This window comes from Aethalodelphis obliquidens, unplaced genomic scaffold (genome assembly GCF_003676395.1).
Source record: "Aethalodelphis obliquidens isolate GAN/ISIS:26980383/991018 unplaced genomic scaffold, ASM367639v1 scaffold113, whole genome shotgun sequence".
Lineage (NCBI taxonomy): Eukaryota > Metazoa > Chordata > Mammalia > Artiodactyla > Delphinidae > Aethalodelphis > Aethalodelphis obliquidens.
Window position 1 is genome coordinate 1,604,321 of NW_020838057.1, and position 19,493 is coordinate 1,623,813.

Consider the following 19,493-nt stretch of genomic DNA (forward strand, 5'->3'; position numbering starts at 1 on the left):
GATGAATGGATAAAGATGTGTATATGCATACAATGGAGTATAACTCAGGCTTAAAAAGGAAAGGACTTCTGAAACAGAACACGTGATACGTGAAATGTGAGATTCTGGTAAATGAAGTCTTCACAAAACTACAAAAACTGTATGATTCTTCTTACATGAGGCAGCTGGGGCACTCAAATTCAAGGAGACAGAGAATAGTGGTTTCCAGGGGCTGGAGAAGGAGAGGAGTACGAGTTGTTATTTAATGAGTACAGGGTTTCATTTTTGCAAAACAAGAGGAGCTCTGGAGATTAGGTTGCACAACAGTGTGAATGTACCTCACGGTACTGAACGGCACGCTAAAATACTTAAAAGATGGCAAGTTTTATGTGTGTGTATTTTAACACAATAAGAAGGAAAAAAAAAAAAAACCCAAAGGTACATAATATGTACTTCACAGTGCCAATCAGAGCAGACTTTCGGCTGAAGTCCTTTCCCCATTTGCTTCCTTCATAAGTTCTTTCTCTGGTGTGAACTTTTTGGAGCCAAATGAATGGAAGTTTTGACTACAGACTTTCCAGCACTCACTGCACTCAGAAGGCATTTCTCTGGTGTAAATTCAACAGTGTTTAACAAGACCAGAGCTGTATGTAAAGATGTTCCCTTATTTGCTGTTCTTATAATGCCTCACATCAACGTGAACTCGCTAGTGTGTACTGACTCTGGAGTTTTACTACAAAAATTTCCCACATTAGCTGCACTAATAAGGCCTTTCTCCGGTGGGATTTGTCCAATGTCTAATGAGTGTAGAGCTGCAACAAAAGGATTTCGTACATCGATGCACTCATAAGGCCTTTCTCCAGTATGATTTCTCTGATGTCTAATAAGGGTGTAGCAGTACCTAAAGAATTTTCCACATTTGGGGCTTCCCTCATGGCGCAGTGGTTAAGAATCCTCCTGCCAATGCAGGGGACATGGGTTCGAGCCCTGGTCCAGGAAGATCCCACATGCTGTGAAGCAACTAAGCCTGTGTGCCACAACTACTGAGCCTGAGCTCTAGAGCCCACGAGCCACAACTACTGAGCCCATGCGCTGCAACTATTGAAGCCCACGTGCCCTAGAGCCCATGCTCAACGACAAGAGAAGACACCATAATGAGAAGCCCGTGCACCACAACAAAGAGTAGCCCCCGCTCCCCACAACTAGAGAAAGCCCGCGTGCATCAACAAAGACCCAACGCAGCCAAAAATAAATAAATTAAAATAAATTTAAAAAAATTTTTTTCCACATTTGCTGTACTCATAACGTCTTTGTCCAGTGTGAACTTTCTAATGAATAATGAGTGAAGAGCTGTCCATAAGGAATTTCCCACATTCGCTGCACTTGTAAGGCCTTTCTCCAGTGTGGATTTTCTGGTGCTCAACAACTGTGTCTTTGTGGCTGAAAAAGTCTTTTCACCACTGTGGATTTTCTGGTACTCAACAAGCCTATGTTTGCAGGTGAAGGCTCTCCCGCATTCAGTGCACTCAAAAGGCCTTTCTCCAGTGTGAACTCTCTGGTGTCTAATGAGTGTGGAACAGTTCCTAAAGAATTTTCCACACTCACTACCACCGTAAGTTCTTTCTTCAGTGTGGATTTTCTGGTGACCAACGAGTTGGGACGGTCTAAAGAAGGCTGCACTCAAAAGGCCTTGGCCTTGTGTGAATTCTCTGGTAGTCATTGAGGCCAGATATTTCTGTAATGAATACTCCACATTCTGAGTGCTCATAAAGCCCAGGCTCAGTGTGGACTTTCTGATGCTGCTCGTGGTGGGACTTTCTAAGAAAGGCCTTCCCACATTCCCTATGCTCATAAAACTATTCTCCAGTGTGGATCTTCTCTTGGTCAACAAGTGTATGGTTATGGCTGAAGGCTTTCCCACACTGAGTGCACTTGTAAGCACTTTGCCCATTTTGAAAGTCCTCTCCATCTGCAATGTCCCCATGTGGCTTTCCCACACCATGAAGAGGCTGGTGCTGGAGAGGGCCTGTGCTGGCTGGGAAGTCCTTCCCACCTTCCCTGCATGTGAAGGTCCTCTGTGTCATGTGGACAGTACAGTTTTTCACAAATGAAGGCCTCCCCTTGTCCTTTCAGGAAAGTTTCTCTCTAATGTGACGTTTTTGGTGCTGGCAAAGCTTTGCCTCACAAGTGTATAGTCCTTGCCCAGGGTGCATTCCACCCTGCTCAGCCAGGGACAGAATGTCTTTCAAGAGTGAGCTGCATGTCCCACAGGGCTGGGCATTCCCGATGGAGGGACCTGGCTTTGGCGTCCTGGCCAGTGACACTTCTATAGAAACACCTTGCTCTGAAGCTGGCTCCTCATCCTGGGCTCCATGCCAACAACCTGCAACCAGAGAAATGCTGGTGAAGCATATTGACACTGGTGGGAGGAGCAGCCCCACCACAAATATGTGTCACCCACACCTACGAATAAATCCATAGGACTGATGATAAGCAACAGGGGCCAGAGCCAGTGAGAAGGCCTGCTGTGCAGAGCTGTGCCTGGGAAGCTCAGATGATGGGAGAGCCCTGACAGTAGGCAAGGACACAAGGAAGGGGTACAGTGCAGGGAGGAGAAGGGTCCCCAGCTCACTCCTCTGAAAATGGCTTTCCACAAGGCCATGGCTGCTGGTGAGAAGTGAGTACTGGGTAGAAGGCTGTGTCCAGAGCCAGAGATGTCTGATTGTGACCCAGTAGTTGGTATCCAAGGACTGTTTAAAGATATGTGCAAATAGAATGGCCATTCATTAAAAACTCTACAAATAACAAATGCTGGAGAGAGTGTGGAGAAAAGGGAACCCTCCTACACTGTTGGTGGGAATGTTAATTGGTGCTGTCACTGGAAAATACTATGGAGCTTCCTCAGAAAACTAAAAAGAGAAGTACCATATGATCCTGCAATCCCACTCCTGGGCATATATCCAGATAAAACTCTAATTCAAAAAGATAAATGCACCCATATGTTCACAGCAGCACTATTCACAATAGCCAGGACATAGAAGCAACCTAAATGTCCATCGCCAAATATATAAAGAAGATGTGCTACATATATACAATAGAATACTGCTCAACCATAAAAAAGAATGAAATAATACCATTTGCAGCAACATGGATGCAGCCATAGATTATCATACTAAGTGAAGTAAGTCAGAAAGAGAAAGACAAATACCATATGATTTCACTTATATGTGGAATCTAAAATATGACACAAATGAACATATCTATGAAACAGACTCATAGACATAGAAAACAGACTGGTGGTTGCCAAGGGGAGGGTGTTGGAGGAGGGATGGAGTGAGAGGTTGGGGTTAACAGATGTAAGCTACTATACATAGGATGGATAAACAACAAGGTACTACTGTATAGTACAGGGGACTATATTCAATATCCTGTGATAAACCATAATGGAAAAGAATATTAAAAAATAAAAGGATGTATATCTATGTATAACTGAATCACTTTGCTGTACAGTAGAGATTAACACAACATTGTAAATCAATTATACTTCAATTAAAAAAATACAGGAACTTGTAACTTAGATAAAAAAGATATGTGCAAATGTCACAATAGCTTAAGTGTGGGTCAAATGTTGACAGCACGGCAAAGGAATAGGAGGTGGAGACTACAAAAGTCAGGGGAGCCGAGGACTGGAAGATTAGAAATGACAATAGGAAAGAAAATGTAGAAATGAAGTGTGACCACTGTCCCTGGCATCACCCAGTGGTGGTGGCCTGGCTTCCACTGTGATTTGAAGCCAGCTTTGACAACACCCCCTCTCCCAGCTCCTAAGCTCCAGAGCCACTTCTTTTTGGCACTGATGGAGTAATGTCCATCCTTTCAAGACACTCAGGCCCCTCTCGCTGCCTCATGGTGAGCACTTCTATGGGACCTGGCACAGACCAACCCAGGTGAAACACAGGAAAAGGGAGTGGACAGCATGCCCCCAGAGCGAGCCAATACATGACGGCCCCCATTCAAAAATCGCAAGAACTACAGAGGAGGATCTCGCAGAGTCAGTGGTCTCTACAAGTAGTAAGCATGTATTTCTGCCACAGGCAGGTCCCCCAAAACATCAGCAAGAAGGGGGAAGGCCTCCATGCATTTGAACAGAGTAACTTGACCAGGGACAGACAAGGTTTCAGAGCAACATGGGATGGGGCTGCTTGGGGAGAGGCAGTACGGTGCACACAGCCTGGGAATGGCTCCCACACATATATGCTAGGAAACCAAGGAAGGAAGGATTACTCATGGTTTGGTTGGAAAAAACAGCCCAGCCCAGGACACTGGGGTGGGGGAAGGGTTATGAGGGCCTTACCTAGTCATGAGAGAAGTGCAAAGTTCTCCAGCATCACATGGTGGTACAGGTGTCTCTGAGCCTCATCAAGGAGCCCCCACTCCTCCTGAGAGAAATGTATGACCACGTCTGTAAAAACCACAAGTCCCTGCCAAAATGGGGATGGTTCAATCAATGCGCAGCTCATTTCTCCAGGATCTTTACTCTTTCCCCCAACAAGTCCATTCCCTCCTCAACCTCCACCCCCACTTCCCAAATGTGGAAGAGATACAAGGTCCAGTGACACCAGTGCCTCTCTCTCCTTATTTCTACTGATCACTGTGTCCAGAACACATCTTTCCAGAGAAAGCTAGAAACTTGGGGTCACCTCTGACTTGCCCTTCCATCTCATCTCCCAGTCCCACGCTCTCCACATCACTCAATGTGGGCAGGTCTGTTCAGAAAACAAACAGAAGGCAACCACTTCGCTACCTCCACGGCAGTGACTCTTGTCCAGCGACAACCAACGTCCACCACAGTCACTTCCCCCATGTCACTCTACCTCTACCTTCACTCTCACATAGCCAGTTACAACCTGGGTCAAATACCTGGCTCCTCTACTTCAAACCTTCCCTAGCTCCTACTTCCCTCGGATTAGAGGCCGAAAACCTCAGGCTGTAATTGAGACCTGATAACTGTGTGCCCCTACCCTCCACTCACTCCCCGCAACCATAATCCTATCACATGTAACAGACTTGCAGTTCCCTGAATATTTCAGCTCAGTCTCACCTCCAGTCGTCTGGACATTCTGGATCCTGTGCCCACGACATCCTTCTACATCTTTCTCCATCAGTTGTTGGAAATGGGAAGAGCTCCATATAATCTGGGACTGAGTTCAAGACCTTAGGCCTTGGTGAAACCACAGGGACTTCAGACCCAAGAAAGGGAGGATGGGTGAACAATCTCAGGCCACCAGCATTCTTTATATGAGAGTGGCAGAACCATCAGGGTGATAACTGGGGTGGATGAAGGTCTGGCACATCCTCCATTCACCTGTACAGGTCCATAAGCATTTCTGCAAATGCCATGGGAACCTGTGGGAAGAGGGAGGCCATGAGAAATGGGCAACCACGTTAGGATTCTACAGGCTGGGCTAGACTATCACCTCTGGCCTGCCCTGGAGCAAAATGGTCTCAGCCTGATGGTCTATGCTGTTTCTCTGACCTCAGTGTCACTATTATCAGCTGTGTGACTCTTCTTTAATGACTGAACCTCCCTGAGCCTCAATTCCTTTACTGTAAAATAGGGATAACAATGGTTTCTACCTCATAAGGCTGACAGTAGTATTAAACATAAGAGGACACACTACCTATCAGCTGTAACTATACATAAGATTCACAATTTTTCATGTTTTCAGTTCAAATGAAGGGACTGGGTTTTCAAAATGTGGGTTTGCATTGTTTCTGCTTTTTTAAAAAAAAGTAGTTTTATTGGAGTATATTTGCTTTACAGTGTTGTGTTAGTTTCTGCTGTACAGCAAAGTGAATCAGTTATACGTATACATATATCCTCTCTTTTTTAGATTTCCTTCCCGTTTAGGTCACACAGAGCATTGAGTAGAGCTCCCTGTGCTATACAGTAGGTTCTCATCAGTTATCTACTTTATACATAGAGTATATATATGTCAATCCCAATCTCCCAACTCATCCCACCCCTCCTGTTTCTGCTTTTTAAGGTTTTCAGAAAATGAGATATATAACATTCCACTAAATTTGCTAACACCTAAAGTATTACCAATACTACAGGTAAATTAAATTTCAAGCAATTTTTTATAAAGTGTTCCTATGTTTAATCTATTGAATGTCATCATTTCTAACTGCCCCTCTACGTGTACATATTTAGAAGGATACTGGTTAACAAATGTTTTGATCAGTAAGTATGTTTCATACATTTTAAATTTAATGAGCTGTAAGGAGAGTCTGAACAGGAAGGTCAGGTACTTTTCCTTTTTGAAAACAAGACTGTTTCCTGTTTGCAAAGGATCCGCTCAAGTGCACTGCAGGAGTCCCTTGACTATAGAGCTCTCATTCCTCTTGCTCTGAGTGGTGGAAGAGGTGTGTCAGAAGTGTGCTTGTCTGGAACCAATCTGCTCCACAAACCTGGCTATTTCTTTGTTCCATAGGGATTCTCCTCTAGGAGAAGAGCTGACCTGCAGGGCTCATTCTACATGACCTTACAGCTTCATCTCCATCCAGGCCGGCAATTCATCACATCCAGGTATCCTTTTCTACAGACACAGGCCAGAGTAACTCCTATGCCAGATATGCTCCTCTATGGAGAGAACATCAGGGACGATGAACCCCCTAATGCCCCAAACTCAAAGTCTCAGCTCTCCTGACACTCACTACAGGGCCCATCAGAAATAACAACCTTAAAAATCTCCCTCCTCGGGCTTCCCTGGTGGCGCAGTGGTTGAGAAACCGCCTGCTAATGCAGGGGACACGGGTTCGAGCCCTGGTCTGGGAGGATCCCACATGCCGTGGAGCAACTAGGCCCGTGAGCCACAACTACTGAGCCTGTGCGACTGAAGCCTGTGATCTGCAACAAGAGAGGCCACGATAGTGAGAGGCCCGAGCACCGCGATGAAGAGTGGCCCCCGCTTGCCACAACTAGAGAAAGCCCTCGCACAGAAACGAAGACCCAACACAGAAAAAATAAATTAATTAATTAATAAACTCCTACCCCCAACATCTTCTTAAAAAAAAAAAATCTCTCTCCTCAATCTGATCCCCAGGCCATGCCCTGGTTCAGTCCCCACCCTCCACTCGTTTGACGGCTTCAGTCCAGCCCTCTTCCCCCGCATCCAGACCTTCATGTCCACATACCTATGTGCCGTCTCCACCTTGAGGTATCTTAGGGTCACACATCCACAATTTAACTCATTATCTTCTGAAACCTGATCCTTGTGGTTGCTTCCTGCCAAAAACGCAAAAACAAAACAAAAACAAAAAAAAACCTTGAGATGGTTCTTCACTCCCTACTTCTGCTCACAGCTATACGTGGCACATCAGAAAGTCCTGTAGGCTCTATTAATGAAATCTATGCAGAATCTCATCCCATCTCCCATGTCGCGCTACCTTCCTGGGCCAGCCCGCCATAATTCTCCTGGGGTCTATCGCGGTGGTCTCCTCAGCAGTCTCCCTGCCTCCATTCGCATCCTATTCTCCCAATTTTTAACTTCTAACTCTGAACACGGTTCTCCCATCCCCAATCCCTTCACAACGTTCCACGGATTGCACCTGCTCAGGTTGCCGTTTCAGGTGAGGTAACTCCTCCCCCTCTGTCCACGACAAAAGCGACCCCAGGTTTCCCCAATGCTGCCGACTCCGTAGCACCTGCAAGCCGTGCACAGGGGGCCCCCCGAGGGAACTCTCTCCCTCACCCCAGTCCACGGGCTGAAAGGGGACCCCCTCCCAAGGCCGCCCTCTGTTCTGGACTCTGGGGCTGACTGTCAGGGAACCGAGCGGGCGCCCCACCGTCCGTATTTAGGACTCGGAGGCGGCAGTCGGGCCGGGTGGGGGCCCGGGAGACGCAGCACCCACCTGAGCGGGCCTCATCGGCGCAGCCTCGGTCACCGGGGTCACCGGTCGGTGGGAAGAACGGAGCCGGAAGAGGCGGCGGGCGGGGCGGGAACGAGGGCACTGCCGTCAACTACGGGCTCGGGGGGGCCTCACAGCCGCCTCTGGGCACCGGGGCCAACGCCTCTCCTCGCCTGTTCCATTCTCTTCGGTCCCGACTCAGGACTCACTGCCCTGAAAAAGGTGAAAAAACACGGAAACCGGACCCCACATGAAGCCTATGGAAGTCCCGCCCCCGAATGCATGCAGAGGAAAACGTTCGTCTGCTGAGCCTTCATTAGCTCGGTGACCGGCGGCGGCGGCGGTAACTGGGCCAATGAAAGCTTAGAGGAGGGACTGATGGTTGCGTGCGCATCATCTGGGGCGGGACTTCCGGAGTTCCTTCCTGTCTTTGGGGGTCTCTCTGGACGTTTAGGAGTTCCGGGCTTAAACGCCCCTTGGCGGGCATGGAGGTGACCGAGCGAAAAAGCAGGTGGAGAGGCTTAGGGATGAGCCCAGCTCAGGTGGGTGATGTGTCTCCCAGGGCCCCACCCGGTGGTGCGCCCGTTCAATTCCCTGCCGGTCAGCCCCAGCGCCCAGAACAGAAGGCGGCCTTGGGAGGGGTCCCCTTTCAGCCCGTGGACTGGGGTGAGGGAGAGAGTTCCCTCGGGGGGTCCCCGGTGCACGGTTTGCAGGTGCCACGGAGTCGGCAGCTTTGGGGACACCTGGAGTCTCTTGTGTCGTGGACAGAGGGGGAGGAGTTGTCTCACCTGAAACGGCAACCTGAGCAGGTGGAATCCATGGAAGGTTGTGAAGGGAATGGGGATGGGAGAACCGTATCCAGAGTTAGAAGTTAAAAATTGGGAGAACGGGATGAGAATGGAGGCAGGGAGACTGCTGAGGAGACCACCGCGATAGACCCCAGGAGAATTATGGCAGGGGCTGGGCCAGGAAGGTAGTGCGACATTGGGAGATGGAATGAGATTCTGGAAAAATCTCAAACTTGGAGGAAACGGGATTTCCTGCTGCATAAAATACGGTTGTAAGCAAAAGTAGAGAATGAAGTACCATCCAAGTTTTTTGCCTGAACATCTGATAGTGGGGAGATGAGTAAGTCAGCGCGAGGAGCAGGTTCAGGGGGAAGATCATGAGTTGTATTTGGACATGTTGATCCTGACATGTATCAAGATGGAGATGTCACCAAATGGAGATACCATATGTGGAGGTGAACATATAGTCTGAAAGCAGAGGAAGGGGACAGGGTTGGAAATATCAAAGGCATGGAGGGTGTGGATTGGACCAGGGCATGGCCTGGGGATCAGATTGAGGAGGGAGTCTTAAGAGTGTTACTTGAGATGGGCCCTGTGGTGAGGGAGGGGAGGGCTGAGAGTTGGAGGGCAGGGCATGAGGGCTGGTGCTGGCATCCCTGATGCTCCCTCCAGAAAAGAGCAGACCTGACATAGGAGGGATTCTGGGATATGTCTGTAGAAAGGGAGGCCTGGATGGAGTAAGGAGCTTTACTTCTGTAGAGCCTGAAGTGTGTGCTGGTGCGGATTCTCCACTTGCAGGCTCTGCCAACCCTCAGGGCCACTCAGCCAGGCTAATGCAGCCAGTGTGTCCCAGACAAGGGCACTGCCAACTCACCTCCACCTCTCAAGGCAAGAGGGATGATCAACTGCTTCGGTCAAGGGTCCCCAACAAGCTCTGTTTTGAGGATTATTTAGTGATAGGCCTGGTGCTGAATGGACTAATAGCTGACCTGCCTGCCCAGCCCCTCCCCATGACTCATTAACTTAAGAATGTATGAAAACTAATTTAAACACTAATTAATCAACATTCCTCTAAATACATACAGGCAATTAGAAATGACCTGTTCACTCAGTTAAATTTATGCAAACACTTTTTAAATGGCTTGGCATTGATTTACCTCTAGGTATTTGCTTACAATGCAAAGTTCTATATATGACATCCTCTGAAATCTTAAAAAGCAGTAAAAATGAAGACCCTAAGTTTCAAAACTCTGCTGCTTCACTTGCACTGAAAATATGTACAAAACTATTGATCCTATGTACAATCATAGCTGATACATGGTATGTCCTCCTTACATTAGATCCCTATGAGTTTGGAAGCATTCTTATCTTCATAAACATTTTCTTTTCCCTGAGGCTCAGGGAGGCTTAGTCCTTCTCCAGTGTCACTGAGCTAGTAAGAGGCAGTACTGTTTTCTGAAGAACTGACCATAGACTGTCAGGCTGAGATCCTGTTATACCAGGGCAGGGCAAGGCTGGGGTAGTGGTCCAGCTCAGCTGTAGGGTCCTACAATGCTACCCATTTCTCAAGGCTTCCTTCTTCCTCAGGGTCCCACGGCAGTGGCAGAAATGGTTATGGACCCTGTACAGGTGAGTGGAGGGGTCCTACCTTTCACCCATCCCAATTATCACCCTGATGTTTTTTTCACTCTGATATATATGCCCTCAGGGAATGGTAGCTCCCAAGACTTCTATCCATTCTCCCTCTCTCGCATCTATAGATCATGTGCTTTCACCAGGCCCAGGATCCTATATTTAGTACCAGGTTACATGGAACAGTTCCATTTCTGACAACTGATGGGGTAAGGTGTGGCAGAGAGTCCTGACTACAGGATGCAGAATATTCAGACAGTTGCATGTGAGACTTAGCTGGGAAGGTCAGGGAACTGCATGTCTCTGTTATATCTAGTGGAAATGGGGAGCTGAGTGAGAATTACACAGGTATGAGGCCTTTAATGATAGCCTGAAGTCCTGAGCCTCTACTGAGGAAGGTGGGTGGTAAGGAAAGTTTGAATCAGAGGAGAAAGGTGCTATGACCTAGCCTAACAGGCTTCCTCTGGCTGCAAATTGGAAGAAAGATGGGGCTGGGGGTACGGATGAGTGAAGGCAGGAATATTTGGAGGGGGGATTTCCTGCAGCAATCCAGATGAGTGTTGGTGGTGTTACACAAGAATGCTAGTTGTTGAGATAGAGGATTGGTTGGTTTCTGGATGTATTTTGAACTAGAGCTGCCCATGTTTTATGTAATGGAGAGTGAGGGACTCAAGAAAGTGGGCTGATAGGAAGAATTGGGGATGACTTCAGGTTTCTGGGCTTGTTAGGAAGGATGGATGCCTCATCAACTAAAATGGGCGAAGTCAGCTTTAGGAGGAATTTGCAGGTGGAATAAGGAGAGTCCGTTTTTGTCCACGTCACAAATGTTCCAGAGACTCCCAAGGGGAGGTGTTGAGTGGGCACTTTTACACAGAGGGCTGGAGTTCAGAGGACGGATTCAGGATGGAGACAGCCACAACATAGTGGCCCGTGTGTGGACTACGACGAAGCCAAAGGTAAGATTTAGGCGGCATCATTTCTAGTTTATGGTGGTGATGCCATTAGAGGACAAGGAGTGAGAATGAAGGGCCTCAGGACTAAGTCTGTGGGTTGGGTACCTGGCTGGTGGTGATGTGCATCACAAAGACAGATGAGGGAGCAGAGTGTCCTTGTCTGTGCATGACAGCGGGATGTAGGTGTGAGAGTCTTCTGAGGCCAGAGCGAACATGAGATGGATGTTGAGGGAGGAAATGGGATCAGCTAGGAGAGTCGCTAGACTTAGGGTGCAGTCACAGTGTGGGTGGGGAGGTTGGTGTACCTGGGCTTCATGTGAGGAGAGAAGGTGCTGACTGCTTATGGGACAGTTTGTGCAACACGGAAGAGGGAGAGGGCTAAGGGGACATGAGGTCTCACATAAAAAGGGTGGCTGGGGAGGAAGGAAGAAACAGGGCCAGGTGGTGAGACCTTCTAAGAAGGGCTTGGGGCAGGCCCTGGCCCCAGGGGACTTTGGTGTTCAGGGACAGGACTGGGCTGAGATGAATGCTGGATGCATTTCCATTCACTGCCTGGATTCCATGTGCAGAGTGCCCTATAAGGAGGTGAAGGAAGTGCCTATGGTGTGGGCTGGGGCTGTCTGTGGAACTGTCACTGTGGAAGGGTTAGAGTCATGAGGAAGGTGCAGTCCAACGAGTGAGATGCAGGTAAGGAGGAGTGTGAATGGTTGGCCCTGGGCCCTGGCACTGGGCGCTTGAGGACAGGGACGAGTCTGAATGTGTCTGAGGGTCAACACCTGGGGAACCCCAGGGAAACTGTGTGGCAGGAGAGGGGTAGGGCCATGCATGCAGTTCCACACCTTAGGTGGTGGTTTTCTGCTCCCTCCCCCATGTGTTTTATGCTGTGTGCCGGACACAGTGATCAATGGTAATAAGGAGAGAGCAGGCACTGGTGCCACTGGGACCTGGTATATATTCCATGGTGGGACGTGTGGGAGGAGGATGAGCAGGGATGGATGTGTAGGGGGAGGGCTGAAGGTCCTGGAAAGGGAAGTGCATCAGTGATTGCACCCACAGGATTTTAACTAGTGGAGACGAGTGAGTCGTGATACAGAGAGGCCAAGGACATTAAAAGACAGTTTTATTACTTATATTTCCCAAGAGGAGGAGGTACACTATGTAACAGAACTACCTCTAGAAGCACCAGATTCGGTCAGGAGGCATGAGCACAAGCTAAGGGACACCAAAGGTCAGAGCCTTTATTAGACTTTTGAGGGAAATGCAGAGAGGATTGGATGAAAAGTTTATGGGTGACTAGTTTGTATAATTCTGTGTACCTGGGGTATGGGAACTGTCCCCAGCTGTCTGTTACCTGGCCCTGGGCTGCTTTAGGGCAGGGGAAATACTGACCTGGTTCGTGAGAGTTAGTTAAGGAGTTGGTTGAGAGTATGGGCTCTGGATTGCAAGGGAGATGTAAACAAATTTGGGCATTAGTTTAGCCCTGTAATTAATGGATGGCAAATAGATAAATACAGAATCCACAAAAATATAGTTAAAACAAGAAGCTGTCCATGAACCAAACTCTTCCAATTTTGGCAGGACCGTGTGGTCTTTGAGGACGTGGCTGTGTATTTCTCCCAGGAGGAGTGGGGCCTCCTTGATGAAGCTCAGAGACACTTGTACCATGCTGTGATGATGGAGAACTTTGCACTTGTGACCTCCCTAGGTAAGGTCCACAAGCTCAGCCAGTTCCCTGAGCTGTGCTCTGTTCTTTCCCTTTTCCCAGGGGGCAGCTCTGTACTCCCCACACTGAGACCACGGATACTGCTTCCTTTCCTGGTTTCCTGGCATATGTGTTGTTGGTGCCGGGGCTGGACTGTGTGTACAGTGTCATTTTTCTCTGCGGGGAGCCCCATCTCTTCTACTCTGAGTCCTTCCAAGATAGAGCTCAGGAGTCAGAAATCTAGATTTTGTCTGAGACCCCTTCAGACTTGGCCTGTTCTTGGTTGGGTCCTCAGTCTAGATGCTTGGACTCTTGTTGTGCCAGGCTTAACCCATTCCTCTTGCTGACATTTCTTAGGGCCCCCTGTGCCAGGAATTTTAGCACCAACCTAGTTACTAATTTGGGGAACCACTGATTGTCACTAGTCTCCCCTGTGAAGTTCTTATAATTTTAGAAAGCTGGAAGCCCTGCGTTGGATCTCTATCTACGTGTGCTGGCCCCTTCTTTTTCTGTCTTTCATGTAGGACTAGCCTCTTTCAGGTGCTATATCAATGCTCACCTGGAACAATGGGGAGGACTCGGGGTATCTGCTAGTGTGGCCATCACTACATCAATGACAGGAGACACTCAGAAGTACTTGGGCTTGGTGTGAGGTCCTGGGAAAGGTCACATGTCAGAGCTGGGAACCTGTCCTGTGTTCACCATTGATTGATGTTTGGACCAGTGCCACACCTCATTTCTTACTTTTCATTTTTATTTCTTCTGTCACACTCCAGCCACACTTTTGTGACTCTCACATGTGACTTGTCACATGTTGTTTCATGGCTCCCTTTGCAGTGTTCAATATTTGACCTATATGTAAGATGTTGTGAGGTCTGCATGTATCCTTAAATAGTCCTTGAACTTTAGCATTTCTTTTGTATCAAGTATTTCTAGGTCTGGGTACAACCTTTGACACAGTGCTCACCTGTCACCAGTAGCCATGGCCATGTGGACTTGGAGGCCTGTTTCTCCTCCCTGCTCTGGTCTGAATGTTTGTGTCCCCACCACGTTCTGTATGTTGAAAACGTCATGCCTAAGGTGACAGTATTAGGAGATGGGGCCTTTGGGGTGATTAGGTCATGCGGGAAAAGCCCTCATGAATGAGATTTGTGCTCTTATAAAAGGGACCTCACAGAGCTTCCTAGCTCCTTCCACCACGTGAGGACACTATGAGAAGTCTGTGACGCGGGAGAGTGCAGACTGATCTATGGGTTCCAGTCTCCAGAAGGGTGAGAAATAAATTTCTGTTCTTTATAAGCCAGCCAGTCTGTGGTATTTTGTCATAGCAAAATAAGACTGAGACAGTAACTTTTCCTTCAGTCCTTACCTATTGTCAGGGCTCTGTCATGGGAGCTATGCAGGTCCATCTCTGCACAGCAGACATTCCTCTCTCTGGCTCTAGCCTTCGGTGTGTCATTTCTGATGGGGCTGCCCCTCCTACCAAAATCATCATGGACTTCACCAGCATTTCTCTGCTTACAGGTTGTTGGCATGGAGTCCAGGATGAGGAGACACCTTCTGAGCAAGATGTTTCTGTAGGAGTGTCACCGGTCAGGACTCCAAAGCCAGATCCATCCTCCAGGAAGGCCCAGCCCTGTGAGATATATGGCCCACTCTTGAAAGACTTCTTGCAGCTGCTTGAGCATGACAGAATGTTCTCTGATCCCAGACTATACTTTGGTGGGGCAAACCTTTTCCACACCAGAAGGAGCAGATTAGAGACAAACTTTCCAGAAGGGGTGAGGGGCAGCCTTCATTTCTGACCAACAGCAGCGTTCACATGGCAGAGAGGACCTTGACATGCAACAGAGACAGAAAGGACTTCTCAGGCAGCGCAGGCCTTCTGCAGCAGCCGGCCCCTCACAGTGTGGGGAAGCCACACAGGGACACTGAGTGCAGGGAGGCCTTTGGTAGGGGACAGAGTGATTACAGGTGTACTCAGTGTGGGAGAGCCTTCAGCTGAGAAAAGATGCTTGTTGAGCACCAGAAAATCCACACTGGAGTAAGGCTTTATGAGTGCAGCAAATGTGGGGAATTCTTCAAGTACAATGCTAACTTCATAAAACATCAGAGAATTCACAATGGAGAAAGCCCTTATGAGTGCAGAGAATGTGGAAAATTCTTTAGATATAACTACAGACTGGTAAGACATGAGAGAATTCACACCGGATAAAGGCCATATGAGTGCAGTGAATGTGGGAAATCTTTCATGTACAGCTCAACATTCATTAGACATCAGAGAGGTCACATTGCAGGAAGGCCTTATAAGTGCAGTGAATGTGGGAAATTCTTTCAGTATAACTCCACACTCATTAAACATCAGAGAGTTCACACTGGAGAAAGGCTTTATTTATAAGTGCAGTGAATGTGGAAAATTCTTTAGGTACAACTCTGCATTCATTAAACATCAGAGAGTCTACAGTGGAGAAAGGCCTTATGGGTACAGTGAATGTGGGAAATTCTTTAGGTACACCTCCACACTCACTAGACATCAAAGAATTCATACTGTAGAAAGGCCTTATGAGTGCAGTGAATGTGGGGAATTCTTTAACTACAAGTCCAAGTTTATTAAACATTGGCAAAATCACACTGGAGAAAGGTCTTACGAGTGCAGTGAATGTGGGAAAGGCTTCAGGTACCACTGTAGACTCATTAGACATAAGACAGTTCACAGTGGAGAGAGGCCTTATGAGTGCAGCGAATGTGGGAAAGCCTTTAGCCATAAGAATGTACTTCTTCAGCATCAGAAAACCCATACTGGAGAAAGGCCTTATGAGTGCAGAAAATGTCAGAAGGCCTTCATTAGGAAGTCCTACCTCATACATCACCAGAAAATCCACAGTGAAAACGATATGAGTGCCCTTAATGTGGCAAACTCTTTAGATACAACTCCAACCTCATTCAGCAGAGAATTCACAGTGGTCAAAAACTTATGAGTTCAGAGAATATGGTAAATTCTTTAGGTACTACTCCAAACTCCTTACACTGGAGGAACACCTTATGAGTTGATGTTGGAATGGGCCTTATGAGTACAGAAAATATGGGAAATTGGTACAGCTCCCCACTCATTAGGTGTCAAGAGTTCACATTGGAGGAAGGCCTTCTGAGTGCAGTGAATGTGGATAAGTCTTTAGGTGAAACGTCAGGCCCATTGCACATCACAGATTTCACAATGCAGAAAGACCTTGTAAGTACAGTGAATATGGGCATATGTTCAGCCAAAATTTCTACCTCATTCACCAAAAATTTCACAACAGGGGGAGTGTTGCAAATGGGGAAAGACTTCAGCAAAATATCTGCTGTAATCTATCCTTAATAGTATCCTAATACAGTATTTTTTTTTTTTACATTTTACATTTTTGATTGTGGCAAAATACATGTAACAAAGTTTACCCTCTACGTTTTTTTTTTTTTTGTTTTTGTTTTTGCGGTACACGGGCCTCTCACTGTTGTGGCCTCTCCCGTTGCGGAGCACAGGCTCCGGACGTGCAGGCTCAGCAGCCATGGCTCACGGGCCCAGCCACTCCGCAGCATGTGGGATCTTCCCGGACCAGGGCACGAACCCGTGTCCCCTGCATCAGCAGGCAGACTCTCAACCACTGCGCCACCAGGGAAGCCCTACCCTCTACCTTTTTAATTGTACAGTTTAGTGTGTTTACAAATGCAAGTATTTGTGCAACTAATCTCCAGAATTCTTTTCATCTTGCAAAAATGAAACTCTATACCCATTAAACAACATCTCTTCCTATGCCCTCTCTATTGGACCTGTCTCTATGAATTTGATTACTCTGGATAATTTATATAAGTGTAATCATACATTTTTCATCTCTTTGTAACTGGCTTATTTAGCTTAGCATAACTTCCCCATGTTGAAGCATTTGTCAGCATTTCCTTCTGTTTTGAGAAGGAATCTGAATTGACCCACCCAAGACATGGGGAAGGGTGCTGATGGAGTCAATACTACCTTGCCAGATATGATTTTTGTAGACGAAGAGATTTAGATTTTCTTAACCCCTTTATTGTTGTACTGACATACAATAAACGGCATTTATTAAAAATGTAAGATGTATTTTCACATGTGTGCATAATGGGACCATCACCAAAGTCACGATAATAAACATGTCTGTCGTAGAGTTTCCATTGGCCCCTTTGTATTCTGTCAGCCCTAGCCAACCTGCCATCTCTAGGGAGACATTATAGTTTTTTTTCTTTTTTCTTTTTTTTTTGGCTGTGCCACACATCTTGCGGGATCTTGTTCCCTGACCAGGGATTGAACCCAGGCCCTCAGCAGGGAAAGTGTGGAGTCCTAACCCCTGGTTCTCCAGGGAATTCCCAATATAGTTTTTATTTTCTAGAATTTTATATAAATGGAATCCTATAGTTACTCTTTTATGGCTGCTTTCACTAAGTGTATAAATATATATTTAGTGTTATCCCTTTTGTGTGCACAAAAGCATGGCATCATATAAGAATAAACAAGCCTCTGTTATGTAGTAAAGCTGTGTGTTCTGACAGGCACTTTGAGAAAAAGTTGTTTAAAGTGGGAAAGTGAAGTTTAAGTAAATTTAAATTCAATTTCATAGGAAATTAATATCTTTAAAAATTTTGAACCATGTGCCTCGTAAACAAGCTTCCACCGACACATCTTTCTAGATTTTTCTTATTTGACTTCTTTTTTCTTGTAGTGTCTTTCAGCTATGTCTTTGTGTCATAAAAGTTCTTAGCGCATTTTTAAATCATTAATCATTTTGTTGTGGTTGTGGTAAAATACACATAAAATTTATCTACCATCTTTAAATGTTCAGTGATGTATCTTGGCAGGAGATGGCATGTGATAATTCGCTGTCCTTTAGAGCTAGGCTTCAGATTTTGAAAGAAATCTTAGTAATAAATATGATTTCAATAAAAGTGTTGTTTGCTAGGTTGGAACGCGATCACTGATTATCAAGGCAGGAAAGTTACCTGTCTCCAATTCTTCCTCATGCCCTGTCTGGGGTCTTTTCTTGCATATTCAATATCATGAAACAGCCTCTAAAATTTCAGTCTATTTGACAGTCAACAAGACAGCTGACAACTATGTGTGGACATAGAATGTCATGATATAGTGTGTCTGTTTCAGTGTGTAGATTTGGGAACTTGCTGTAGTTCATAGAGTCTGAAATTACAGGTACCTAATCTTTGTGGGCTTTTCCAAGACTGCTCTCCAAATCTGGGTGCGATTTAAGAGTAAGCAAGGCCTGTCCCATGGTTGGAGCAGGGAACTCCTTTTCCCAGTGTCCCTGAGGGTGCCTCTTGGCTTTTAATAGGCCAGGTAGGAAGTAACTCATTCTGTGAGAGATAGTAGGTGGTGTTAGCAGCGGAAACTACATTACCCAGAAGTCTCTCCGGTGGGCGGTCGCCGCTGCACAGCCTTGTGGGTAGAGTAGTTTCCACTATGGGTGTGAACCTGTGCTTTCTCAATGTTGGTTGTTCCAGATTGTGGCTAAAGGCCGAGCGAGGGCACGAAAGGCTCTGGGAAATGCGGTTCTTAGGCTGTAAACCCGGCAGGGCTTCTCTGCCTCTTTAAGGCGTTATACCCAGATTTCCTTGGAGTGTAGTCTACGGCAAGTCACAGAAATGTTTAGAGACATATTATTTCGGACTGCATGAATCGCAGCAAATTTCCAAAGACTGCACATAGAAAGGGATCCACCATACCATAATGTTACTTGTCGTCCTCTCATAGCTGTCGGCTATCTTGCTGCTTGTCAAAAACACGTACACTCCCGCTTTTCATGAGTTTCAGTAGCTTCGCTCAAGCACAATATAAAAAGCCCCCAGACAGGGCTTAGGATGGTGAACTTGGAGAAGGGATGTCTGGAGGCACCAGAAAGGGTGACGATGTGCACCTGATTCCCACAGAAAACATCCTTCCTGCCTGAATAGTCAGTGATGGTGTTTCAACAACATTGCTATTTAAGATAATATTACTTCATGTCTGAGATATACACCATTTTGGGACTTCCCTGGCAGTCCAGTCGTTAAGATTCCGCGCTCCCAATGCAGGGGGCATGGGTTCGATCGCTGGTCGGGGAACTAAGATCTTGAATGCTGCACAGCAGGGCCTAAATAAATTAATTAATTAACTCTGAGGTTACTCCATTTCTTTTAAGAAATGTGAAACCTCTCTAAAAGAACAGGGACTTATCACATGCCATCTTCTGCCAGGACAGAATATTTCTCTCCTGAGAATTTGACCACGTGTGCAAAGGGGCCATCTTATTCGTGACATAAAGGTTTGGGATTCTGTGATCTCATTTCCTTGCTGGAAAATGGTTTGTCATTTCAACTGTAATTGCAGCAACAGTATACACAGGGAGTTGAGATTATCTCTGGGAAAACAGTTGTTAAATGGATATTACTAAATGTTATTAATAATAATTTTATAGGTTTTCAAGGAAAGTGGCAGAAATGGTTCTAGAGAAATTTATCTGTGAGAGTGGAGGA

At 46.6% G+C, this 19,493-nt stretch overlaps 2 pseudogenes; one reads left to right on the forward strand and one right to left on the reverse strand.

Annotated features, from left to right (window-relative positions):
* Positions 1-1,228: 1,228 nt before the first annotated feature.
* Positions 1,229-8,169, reverse strand: LOC113615268 (zinc finger protein 17-like; annotated as a pseudogene).
* A 134-nt stretch (positions 8,170-8,303) lies between these two features.
* Positions 8,304-16,399, forward strand: LOC113615256 (zinc finger protein 548-like; annotated as a pseudogene).
* The last annotated feature ends 3,094 nt before the right edge of the window (positions 16,400-19,493 follow it).